The 11,103-nt window shown below is 48.2% G+C and overlaps 1 protein-coding gene across 1 annotated transcript in view; it reads right to left on the reverse strand.

Moving 5' to 3' along the window:
• Window positions 1-10,587, reverse strand: part of ADCY4 (adenylate cyclase 4) — a 74,900-nt gene extending 64,313 nt beyond the window's left edge. The window contains exon 1 of the mRNA XM_082195753.1: window positions 10,412-10,587. The gene's annotated coding sequence lies outside the window, so the exon portion shown is untranslated. The remainder of the gene's footprint in view (window positions 1-10,411) is intronic.
• Between the last annotated feature and the right edge of the window lie 516 nt (window positions 10,588-11,103).

Below are 11,103 nucleotides of genomic sequence, written 5' to 3' on the forward strand. Positions count from 1 at the left end.
TAAAAAATTCGAAAGATTTTTTTTTAAGTCAAATTTTCGATTGGGGCGCCGTCCCTGGAGGGAGGCGGGCGAGTCGGGCGACGAGAGGCGGGGCGGCGACGGCGAGGAGAGGCCGCCCAGCGCGGGGCTCTCGCCGTCTGCCTGCCTGGCTGCCTGCGAGCTCGGCGGGCAGCACCTCCGTCCGCAGCGCCCGCCTCGCGGCTCTCATTCCCTGCCCCTGCCAAAGCTCACCCAGCCAAGCCGCGCTCTCCTTCCTGCCTCGCTTTGCTGCCTCCTCCCCCCCCACCCCCAAAGCTTGGAGGTTCCCCGGCGCCGGCCCGCAGGTTTGATCCCCTTCTCACACCTGTTCGCGCTCCTTGCACGGAAAGGGGCGGATGGGGAGGAACGGGGCTCGCCGCTGCCTCCGCTCGCCCTCCCCCCTCCTTCGTGCGTCCCTCCCGGCGTGACGCTGCGCGCTGACCTCACGGGGCTGTAACGTGGTGTGCCTCGAGATTTTTTTCATGAGACAAGTGTGCCTTTGCCCAAAAAAGGTTGGGAAACACTGGTTTAGCTTATACATAATATCTAGCACTGATGGCAACCCATCAAGCATTGCCTACTTGCATGGGCTGGATACATTAAGACAGAGTTCAATGGAAAGTGGTCCTGTGTGGACAAACTTCCCCAAAAGCCCACGTGGGGAAAATCAGATCTGTGTGACTCACATGTGCATTGACACTCTGGCGTGTGTACACAGCCTGAGGAGGAGGAAACTGACAGGCAGTGCTGGTTGTTGTGAGTAAAAAACAAGTAGGTGGTGGGGCAGCGTCTACTGCTCCTTCCCTCCTGAGGAAAAAATTAATGATAATATTTAAACTCACACCAAAGAAGCTTGCATCCCACTCTCTTGCCCCTTGTTTTCCGACCCCAGCCCCCTCTCCCTGCTGAAGCTGCCTGAGATGAGAGAGGAAATTGTGATATTTCCTGCCCCTCCTTTTCCTTGCTGATTCACAACAGCAGCAGCAGGAGGAGAAATCAACATCTCACCCTAGAAGAAGAAGAAGAAGAGTTTGGATTTGATATCCCGCCTTTCACTCCCCTTCAGGAGTCTCAAAGCGGCTAACATTCTCCTTTCCCTTCCTCCCCCACAACAAACACTCTGTGAGGTGAGTGAGGCTGAGAGACTTCACAGAAGTGTGACTGGCCCAAGGTCACCCAGCAGCTGCATGTGGAGGAACGGAGACGCGAACCCGGTTACCCAGATTACGTGACTACCGCTCTTAACCACTACACCACACTACACCACACTGGCTCTCACCCTAGGTCCGGTCCTTCTACAAGACTCTGCCTTTAAATCAAAAAGTGACAAAGCCTAAACCTTCCGAGAAGAAAGATTACACCACCTGCCCTGGGATGTGTGCCTCTTTGCAGGGGTAGCTTCTGTTCACACTCGCACGCCCTTCTCCATCTATCCAGGAAAACAAAAGGCATTCTCAGAGTTTAAGGACACATTCCAGCCAGGCAAAAACATGCAAGGAGGGTGAGCAAAAGTGGGGCTGGGAGAGATGTGGGGTTGGCTAAGGAGGAGGGTCAAATTGAGAGGCCTGAGGGTCACACTTGGTCTCCATGCCTGAGATAGTTGCTGACCCTCCAATTCTCCCTACTTTCCAGTGATAATCCCAGATTTACAGAAACTGTCCTGATTTCTGGTTTGATCCCAGAATGTTCCACTTTTCCTTAGGACGTTTCTATTTTCATTGGAGAAATGTTGGAGAGTATGGAGTTATATGACACACACACCCCCTAGCCATCTGAAGGCAGTCCTGTATAGGGTAGGGTTTTTTAAAATGTTTTATTATGTTTTTCTATATGTTAGAAGCTGCCCAAAGTGGCTGGGGCAGCCCGGTCAGATGTGTGAAGTTTAAATAGTAAAATTATTAGTATTATGGAATAGGACATCCCTATTTTCATCGGAGACATGGTGGAGGGCATGTGGTTGTTCTTGTTACTTATTGCACTTTTTATTTAAAGTAACTCAAAAATAGTGCATACATTAAAACCAAGGTAAAACTAAAAGAGAGTAAAAGCTAAAAATGTATTTGTAAAAACGCAAGACTAATGCATCCCACTCACTGAAGGAGGCCACAGATAATTAAGAGCCAAGACCTGGTGAAATTTTTGCCTGGCCCTTAAAGTGATAGTGCCAGATGTGCTTCCTTGGGGAGTGTTCCATAAGCAAGGAGCCACCACTGAGAAGGCATGTTCTTCTGTTGACACACTCTGCACCTCCCTCCCTCGGAGGGAACACAGTGAGAAGGGCCTCAGATGATAAATGCAGGGGCCGGGTTGGTTCCTCACCCACTGGAAAGCTCCCATGCTGCTCCCAGGTTTACATACTAAACAAGCGCTTTCTGAAAGCACAAACTAGCAATCCTCCTAACACAGACTGAAATCTTAGAAAGTGTGATGTATTACGGCATCATTTTTTTGTGGGCATGAGCCCACTTCCTCAGAGATATATGACGCAATCCCAATAGCCATTCATGCATGTGTTAAAGCTAGGGTGGATCTAAACACAGGTGGGTAAAATGCTATAAATAAGTCAGAAATTAGATCGCTTTAACAAAAGAAAAAAAATCCCTATGGAAAATCGTGTTTTAGAATTTCCTGCTCTCTGGCGCAGTCTAGTGTTACATGTTTATAGCGCATTCAAATCCCTTAATATAGTCCCTAGACTATTTGCTTCCACAAACGCTTGTGCTGTTATCCAGGGCGGGGAAACATTTTTCAGCCCAAAGGCCGTATATTTTTACGAGAGCTGCATGCCAGCAGTTGGATGAGGCCAGAGACAAAAGCTCGCTGAGCAGCAAATGTAATTTTTCCTTTGCACTGTGGGTTAGCTTCCCCACGCACTCACGTATTCCTCTTGAGCCTCTATCCAAGGAAGCAAGAGGAATGAACTGGGCTCAAGGACACATTCCAGGCTGGCAGAAATATGCAAGAAGGGCTTAAATCAGGGCCTGTCAAAGTAGCGGCCTGAGGAGAGTTTGGAGGGCTGAAACAGAGGCCTGGAGAAGTGCGTTTAACCTGAGATTGCCGCAGTTCTGCTTTGGTCTTCATGGTTCCAAAAACTCTTTGCTGCTGCTGCTGCCAGTGATGGTTTATGGGGCCTGAGTGGGGACTAAAGATTATTGACGGCAGTATTTTGACATCTGATGGAGAATGCTCTTATGGCCTAAACTGAGCAAAGAAGGAACTTAAGGGCTAAGATCCCAGCCCCTTTCCACCCCTTTCCACCCGCCTTGCATAATTCCAGCCTCGCCCTCCTCTCTCCTCTTCCAAACTCCCCCAATGCTCAGCTCTCTTCACCTCTGCCAGCCTTCCCCGCCATTCCTATATATAAGTCAGCAGCACTCATCGCAGTCAATAAAGACGCCACGGTGCAGATGCCATTAGGCTCTTGGCCGAGGCCCAGAAAACTCATTATTACTACACTGTTGACTCCGAGTCGTAGCCGAGTGCTTCGGGGCCGCCAGAGCTGCTTGCTCTTGGACGGAGACCTGCGGAGAAACCAGCCAGCTTGGAGGCGACGGAGAAGGGGAACCGCAGAATAGCTATACTAAAAGGGCTGATGGGAAATTCGCTGCCCAGGGAATTCCGTAATGGAACAAGATGCTGCTTCGCCGCCCCCATCCTGGATCACCTTCCTTTTTTAACCTGGAGGAGGAAACTGGCCTCACATCCCCAACCAGGCGTGAGCGAATCCGTCAATTGTGGGTTTCTCGTTTTCTTCCCAAATCTGAAGTTAAGTTCTCCATACAGTGGTACCTCAGGTTACAGACGCTTCAGGCTACAGACGCTTCAGGTTACAGACTCCGCTAACCCAGAAATTGTACCTCGGGTTAAGAACTTTACCTCAGGATGAGAACAGAAATCGTGCTCCTGCGGCGCGGCGGGAGCGGGAGGCCCCATTAGCTAAAGTGGTACCTCAACTTAAGAACAGTTTCAGATTAAGAATGGACCTCTGGAACGAATTAAGTTCTTAACCCAAGGTACCACTCTATTTCCACAGCAACGTCGAGGGAAATGAAACTCGTGAAAATTCGCAAGCATTTGAATGTGAATCTCTCTTGAGTTACTGAACAGAACGTAAGACGCGACAGCGCATCTGAACAGAACGCATCCTGAACAGAACGTAAGACGCGACAGCGCATCTGAACAGAACGCATCCTGAAGAGAACGTAAGATGCGACAGCGCATCTGCACATTTTGACTGCGCATGCACGAGCGGCGAAACCCAGAAGTAACACACTCCGGTACTTCTGGGTCGCCGCGGACACAACCCGAAAATACTTATCCTGAAGTGTATTTATCCCAAGGTATGACTGTTCGGTGGTACCTTGGGTTACATATGCTTCAGGTTACATACGCTTCAGGTTACAGACTCTGTTAACGCAGAAATAGTGCTTCAGGTTAAGAACTTTACCTCAGGATGAGAACAAAAATTGTGCGCTGGTGGCGCTGTGGCAGCGGGAGGCCCCTTAGCTAAAGTGGTACCTCAGGTTAAGAACAGTTTCATGTTAAGAACGGACCTCTGGAACGAATTAAGTTCTTAACCCAAGGTACCACTCTATTTCCACAGCAACGTCGAGGGAAATGAAACTCGTGAAAATTCGCAAGCATTTGAATGTGAATCTCTCTTGAGTTACTTATTTCTGTATGCAGTCTTGGTCCTCCCTGTTATCCAGCTTCTCCTGTGGCCTGGGCCTGGGTGGTGGAAAGTGCGAGTCATACGCAATCTTACCTAATGCATGGATTTTCCCCCCCAAAGCAGTTGTGAAAAGCTTGTATCCTCAGGAAGGGGATTTTAAATAAAACTGCTACTATCATAATGCCATTGTACAAATCTACGGCGCAACAGCATTTGGAATGCTGTGTACGGATCTGGTCACCTCCCCACAAATTGGATATTGTCAAGTTGGATCAAGAGGACAGAGCAACTTCTCAGCAAAGAAAAGTTGCCGCTTTCGGGACTTTTTAGTTTTCTCTAAGTAAGAGGTGACACATTAGAAGTTTTCAAAATTATGCACGGCATGCAGAATGGGTGTAGAGGATTCCTCCCACCCCACCCCCCCTTCTCATAACACGAGAACATGTACATCCTATGAATGTTGGAAAATTCAGGATAATAAAGGTACTTCTTCATGCAGCGTATAGTCAGCGGAACTCGCTGCCACAGGAGGCATGACTTTAAAAGGCAATTGGACAAATACTTGGAGGAGAAGGCTATCAATGACCATCATGGCTATGATCTACCTCTGCAGCTGAAGTCAGGAATGCCTCTGAATACCAGTTGCTTGAGAACACAGATGGGGAAGTGGTCCCACTTGCAGGTTCCCCAGAGTCATCAAAATGGACCCTGTTAGAACAGGGACCATTGGCCTGATCCGTCATGTTCTGTTTCCTCTAAAATAATGCATTTGGGGGTATGTCATTTTCACCAATACATGCATTAGCCAACACATCACCCTACCTAGTATATTAAATGTTGCATACATTACTTGGCCAGAAATAGATTTTGGCATTGCCAAATTTGGAGAAATGAGAATTTCAAAGAACGGCTGTGTTTCTGTTTTTGCATTGCGTTGGAAAGTGTGGAGTAGGCAGGTTCGATACGATACGATAAACTTTATTGTCATTGTCCCATACAGAACAATGAAATTGAAAAAATCTACATCAGACATTCAAAAACCAACAAGCCTGCTGCCTCAGCTATCCCAGCCTGGTTAACCCACTAGAAACTCTGATACCCCATAATTAAATACAATATACTTCCATAGAGACTACCTTAAAGGTAAAGGTAAAGGGACCCCTGACCATTAGGTCCAGTCATGGCCAACTCTGGGGTTGCAGCACTCATCTCGCTTTATTGGCCAAGGGAGCCGGCGTACAGCTTCCGGGTCATGTGGCCAGCATGACTAAGCCGCTTCTGGCAAACCAGAGCAGTGCACGGAAACACCGTTTACCTTCCCACTGTAGCAGTACCTATTTATCTACTTGCACTTTGATGTGCTTCCGAACTGCTAGGTTGGCAGGAACAGGAACTGAGCAATGGGAGCTCACCCTGTCGCGGGGATTCGAACCGCCAACCTTCTGTTCAGCAAGCCCTAGGCTGTGTGGTTTACCCCACAGCGCCACCCGCGTCCCTTACTACCTTACACTGCATTTATTTATTTTTTTATAATAATTTTTATTACATTTTTTCCAAATTACATAGAAAACAAAAAAAAAAGACAGAGCTAAAGACAAAAAGGAAGAAAAAACAGAAAATCTCAACCATTTCGACAACTTATTTCAAATTTCCTTTGGACTTCCCCACATCTCCCACATGAGTGCATTCTTGATAATAAAATTTGCCAGCAAATTATACCCTTATTTCATGTGTTTCTTTACATTTTCAGTTGCAATTTAAGTTTAAATCTCTTATTCTCCAATTACTCTAAAAATATAACATAATATCCTTTTTACCCGTTTAAACTTTGATTCTTTCATAAATATTGTCAGTTTCATAGATAATAAAATTTCATTGCTGGGGCTAACGTTCCCAATCATACGACGTCTTATGTTTCATACAACTTATAATACTTCTGCAAATAGTCTTTAAATTTTTTCCAGTCCTCCTCCATTGCCTCTTCTCCCATGTCTCGGATCCTTGCAGTCATCTCGGCCAGTTCCATGTAGTTCATCAATTGCGTCTGCCAGTCCTCCAGTGTGGGCAAATCTTGGGTCTTCCAGTGCTTAGCAATAAGGATTCTTGCTGCTGTTGTAGCACCTTACACTGCATTTAAAACCAAAATCGCATTTGGATAGAAATTGTTTCTCAGGCAGCTGGTCTTAGTCTTTATAACCCTGTACCTTCTTCCAGAAGGCAGAACCTGGAAGAGATCATTTCCGGGGTGCGCACTATCCTGCACTATCTCTGCAGCTTTCTTGTGACACCTAGAAGCACAGATTTGATCCAAGGTAGGAAGCGTGCACCCAATTATTCTCTCTGCAATCTTTACAACCCTGGACAGCATTTTTTTTCCTCCTGACCGTGCAGCTCCCAAACCACACACACAGACCATAAGTTAACACACTCTGGACAGGACAATGGTAAAATGCTATCAACAGGTCCTTTGCAAGATTATTTTTCCAGAGGTTTCTCAGAAAATATAACTTCAGCTGTGCTCTCTTCATCAGGTCTTTACTTTACTTTTCTCCCCAGGTTAGGTTCACCTTCAAATGCAGATGGGTTCAAATTCCTCCTCCCTCCGTACCCCAAAGACACAGGCATACCGATGCAAAGTCCTTTCACCTTTTAGAAGGTGCCCACTGATAAGGCCAGGTTCCAGAACAAACTAGTAGGCTGGGTCGACTGGTTGAACCAGGCAATCCCACCCTAAGGTCAATCGCTCATAGCCGAAGAGATAATTATCGGAACTAAATTTGGACACTGTAAGTGCCAATGCGGGTTGAGGACGCAGAAGAGTAGAGCGAAACAGAGGTTATTGTTACTGAGGTCTATGAACCAATTCCTGCAAGATCTGATCTGTAGCCTACATGCAGCAAGTTCCGGTGAAGAGCCTATACCAGCGGTGGGGAACCATTTTCCACCTGAGGGCCACAATCCTTTCTAGGCAGATTTCCCAGGGCCACATGCCAGTGGTAGGCGGGGCCAGAGGCAAAAGTAGTAGTAGTAGAAGAAGAGGAGGAGGAGGACGAGGAGTTTGGATTTGATATCCCACTTTATCGCTACCCTAAAGAGTCTCAATAAGGGACATGGGTGGCGCTGTGGGTTAAACCACAGAGCCTAGGACTCGCTGATCAGAAGGTCGGTGGTTCAAATCCCCGTGACGGGGTGAGCTCCCATTGTTCGGTCCCTGCTCCTGCCAACCTAGCAGTTCGAAAGCACCTCAAAGTGCAAGTAGATAAATAGGTACCGCTCCAGCGGGAAGGTAAATGGCGTTTCCATGTGCTGCTCTGGTTTTCCAGAAGCGGCTTAGTCATGCTGGCCACATGACCCGGAAGCTGTACGCCGGCTCCCTCGGCCAATAAAGCGAGATGAGTGCCGCAACCCCAGAGGTTCATGACTGGACCTAACGGTCAGGGGTCCCTTTACCTTTACCTTTAAGAAGTCTCAACGCGGCTAACAATCTCCTTTCCCTTCCTCCCCCACAACAAACACTCTGTGAGGTGAGTGGGGCTGAGAGACTTCAGAGAAGTGTGACTAGCCCAAGGTCACCCAGCAGCTGCATGTGGAGGAACGGAGACGCGAACCCGGTTCACCAGATTACGAGTCTACCGCTCTTAACCTTTAACACCACACTGGCTCTCAAAAGTAGGCTGAGAAGCAAATGTAAACATTACCTTTGTACAGCAGGCTAGTTTCTACACCTAGTCTCACACCTCTTTCTATCCTCCATGCAAACAAGTGAGAGGCAGTATCAGAATCCAATGACACATTCCAGCCGGGGGGGGAATGGGGCAGTTCTGAGGGCCAGATAGTCAGGCCTTGAGGGCCACATTCAGCCTCCATTCCTGAGGTTCTGCACTCTCAGTGTACACACATGTAGCAGCATACAGAGTAGATCTCATGATCCCATACACTCCAAAATTTCTCAAATGACAATAGCGATGACCAATTCCATAATAATAATAATAATAATAATAATAATAATAATAATAATAATTGTATTATTTATACCCCGCCCATCCGACTGGGTTGCTCCAGCTACTCCGGGCAGCTTCCAACAGATATAAAAACAGAATAAAACATTAAACGTTTAAAAAACTTTCTATACAGGGCTGCCTTCAGATGTCTTCTAAAGGTTGCAGTTACCTGTCTCCTTGGCTTGAGGATTGCATTACAGTGGTACCTTGGGTTACATACACTTCAGGTTACATACGCTTCAGGTTACAGACTCCGCTAACCCAGAAATAGTGCTTCAGGTTAAGAACTTTGCTTCAGGATGAGAACAGAAATCGTGCTGCAGCGGCGCGGCGGCAGCAGGAGGCCCCCATTAGCTAAAGTGGTGCTTCAGGTTAAGAACAGTTTCATGTTAAGAACGGACCTCCAGAACGAATTAAGTACTTAACCCAAGGTACCACTGTACTCCATACCCTCCTGTATTTCTCTGGTGAAAATAGAGACCTCCTAAGGAAATGCGGGACATTCTTGGATGAAATCAGAAACTGGGATGGCTTCTGTAAATCGGGGAATCTCCCTGGAAAATAGGGACACTTGGCATAGCATGGGGGTGGGGGTGGGGCTGTGGCTCCGGGTGCAAAATTATGAGTCCCCCCCCCAGGCACCGGCTTCTGTGGAGATCACCCGCCCCACCCAGTCACAAATGTCACAAGGCGCTGTAAAAAAAACCACAATTACAATGAAAACAGCTAAGGAACAGGGACAAAACTAGCAAGCCCACATTGGCTTGCATGCTCGTGGCTCTCATAGCCTTTTAAACTGGAAAACCCCAGCCCTGAACTTTCATTTGTGTAGATGAGGAGCACCTAATCCGTGGTCCTCCAGGTGTGCCTGGACTCCAGCTTCCATCATCCCAGACCTTTGGCTGTGCTGGCTGGGGATGATGGGAGTTCAGCAATATCTGGAGGGCCACAGGTCCCCCACTCCATGAAGCAAGGCCAGGCAACAGTCCCTCCGCCAGCTCATAATTTGGGAGCCTTCAGGGCATCGCTGTGCTATGCTAAAAAGACATCGCCGCCTTAGGCTGGAAGCATTGCAGAAGTATATTGGCAGGGTAAGAGTTTGTCCTCATTTTGCAACCTGCATCGGATTCAGCCAGCTCAAAATGCAGAACACCAATTAGAAGCACAGCGAAGGTGAAACACCTGCTCTTCGCCTTCCTGTATCATCTCCCTAGCTTCCCAGAATCCCTTGCCTACGGCGAGATTGTTGGCAGAGTCAAATAAGAGAATTTCTGCCAAATCCGCAAGCTTCTTCTAGGTCTGTACAGTGGTACCTTGGGTTAAGTACTTAATTTGTTCTGGAGGTCCGTACTTAACCTGAAACTGTTCTTAACCTGAAGCACCACTTTAGCTAATGGGGGCCTCCTCCTGCTGCTTCCACCACCGCGCCGCCAGAGCACGATTTCTGTTCTCATCCTGAAGCAAAGTTCTTAACCTGAAGCATTATTTCTGTGTTAGCGGAGTCTGTAACCTGAAACGTATGTAACCTGAAGCATATGTAACCCGAGGTACCACTGTATTTCTCTCTTGCCCACGCAGGCATTTCCAGGATGCCCCAAGCGTGGAGGGGACAGGCTGGTGACCTGAAGACAGAAGGCACCCTTTCCCCTCAAACGAGTTTTCACTCAGGGCATGTCCCCCACCCTACTGCCCCAAAGACCACCAGACGACAGCCTCTTACCTCCTGTTCTCCTGCTTTTTGTATTCCCACTAGGACTTTAGTCCAGGAGACGCCTGCCTTCTCCAGCAGCTCTGTTCAGCCACATTCTCCCTCTCGAATTCCTTTCCTCTTTGCTTCCGCTGTAACCCTCACTAGACAACACAAACGCAGCATGTTTGGGTGAGGGAGGAGTAGGAAGCAGAGGCAGGCTCCCTTTCATGCCCTTGCCCTGGTTCTATGAAGGGGGCCTTGAGGTGAGGAGAGCTTGTTTGGCAAGTTCCACCCACGGAGGAGAGGGGCTGGAGGATTCCTGCAGAGAGAAACCACCACCACCACATGAGATTGGGTGACTTGGCTCCAGGGCAAGGTCAGAGAGCAACGGATATAGCAAACTTGCAGAAGCTCCGCAGGCTCAGACCTGATCAGTGCCTGAGTGGGAGATCAGCAAACACAACCTGGATTTCTGCTGTGGAATGGTGAAAGAGAGAAATAAACTCTGGAAGACATGGGGACATCATACCAAGCCACAGTGGCGTAGCGTGGGTTGTCAGCACCCGGGGCAAGGCAAGTAATTTGCAGCCCTAACCCGTGGATTTTAGTAGGGGCAGAGAGCTGTGAGTGCGAGTGCACCCCCCGATGTTGCGCCCGGTGCGACCAGTAACCCCTGCACCCCCCACGCTACGCCACTGCCAAGCCATATCCAGAGAACCACC

Source organism: Podarcis vaucheri (genome assembly GCF_965113315.1).
Source record: "Podarcis vaucheri genome assembly, chromosome: 13".
NCBI classification, from domain to species: domain Eukaryota; kingdom Metazoa; phylum Chordata; class Lepidosauria; order Squamata; family Lacertidae; genus Podarcis; species Podarcis vaucheri.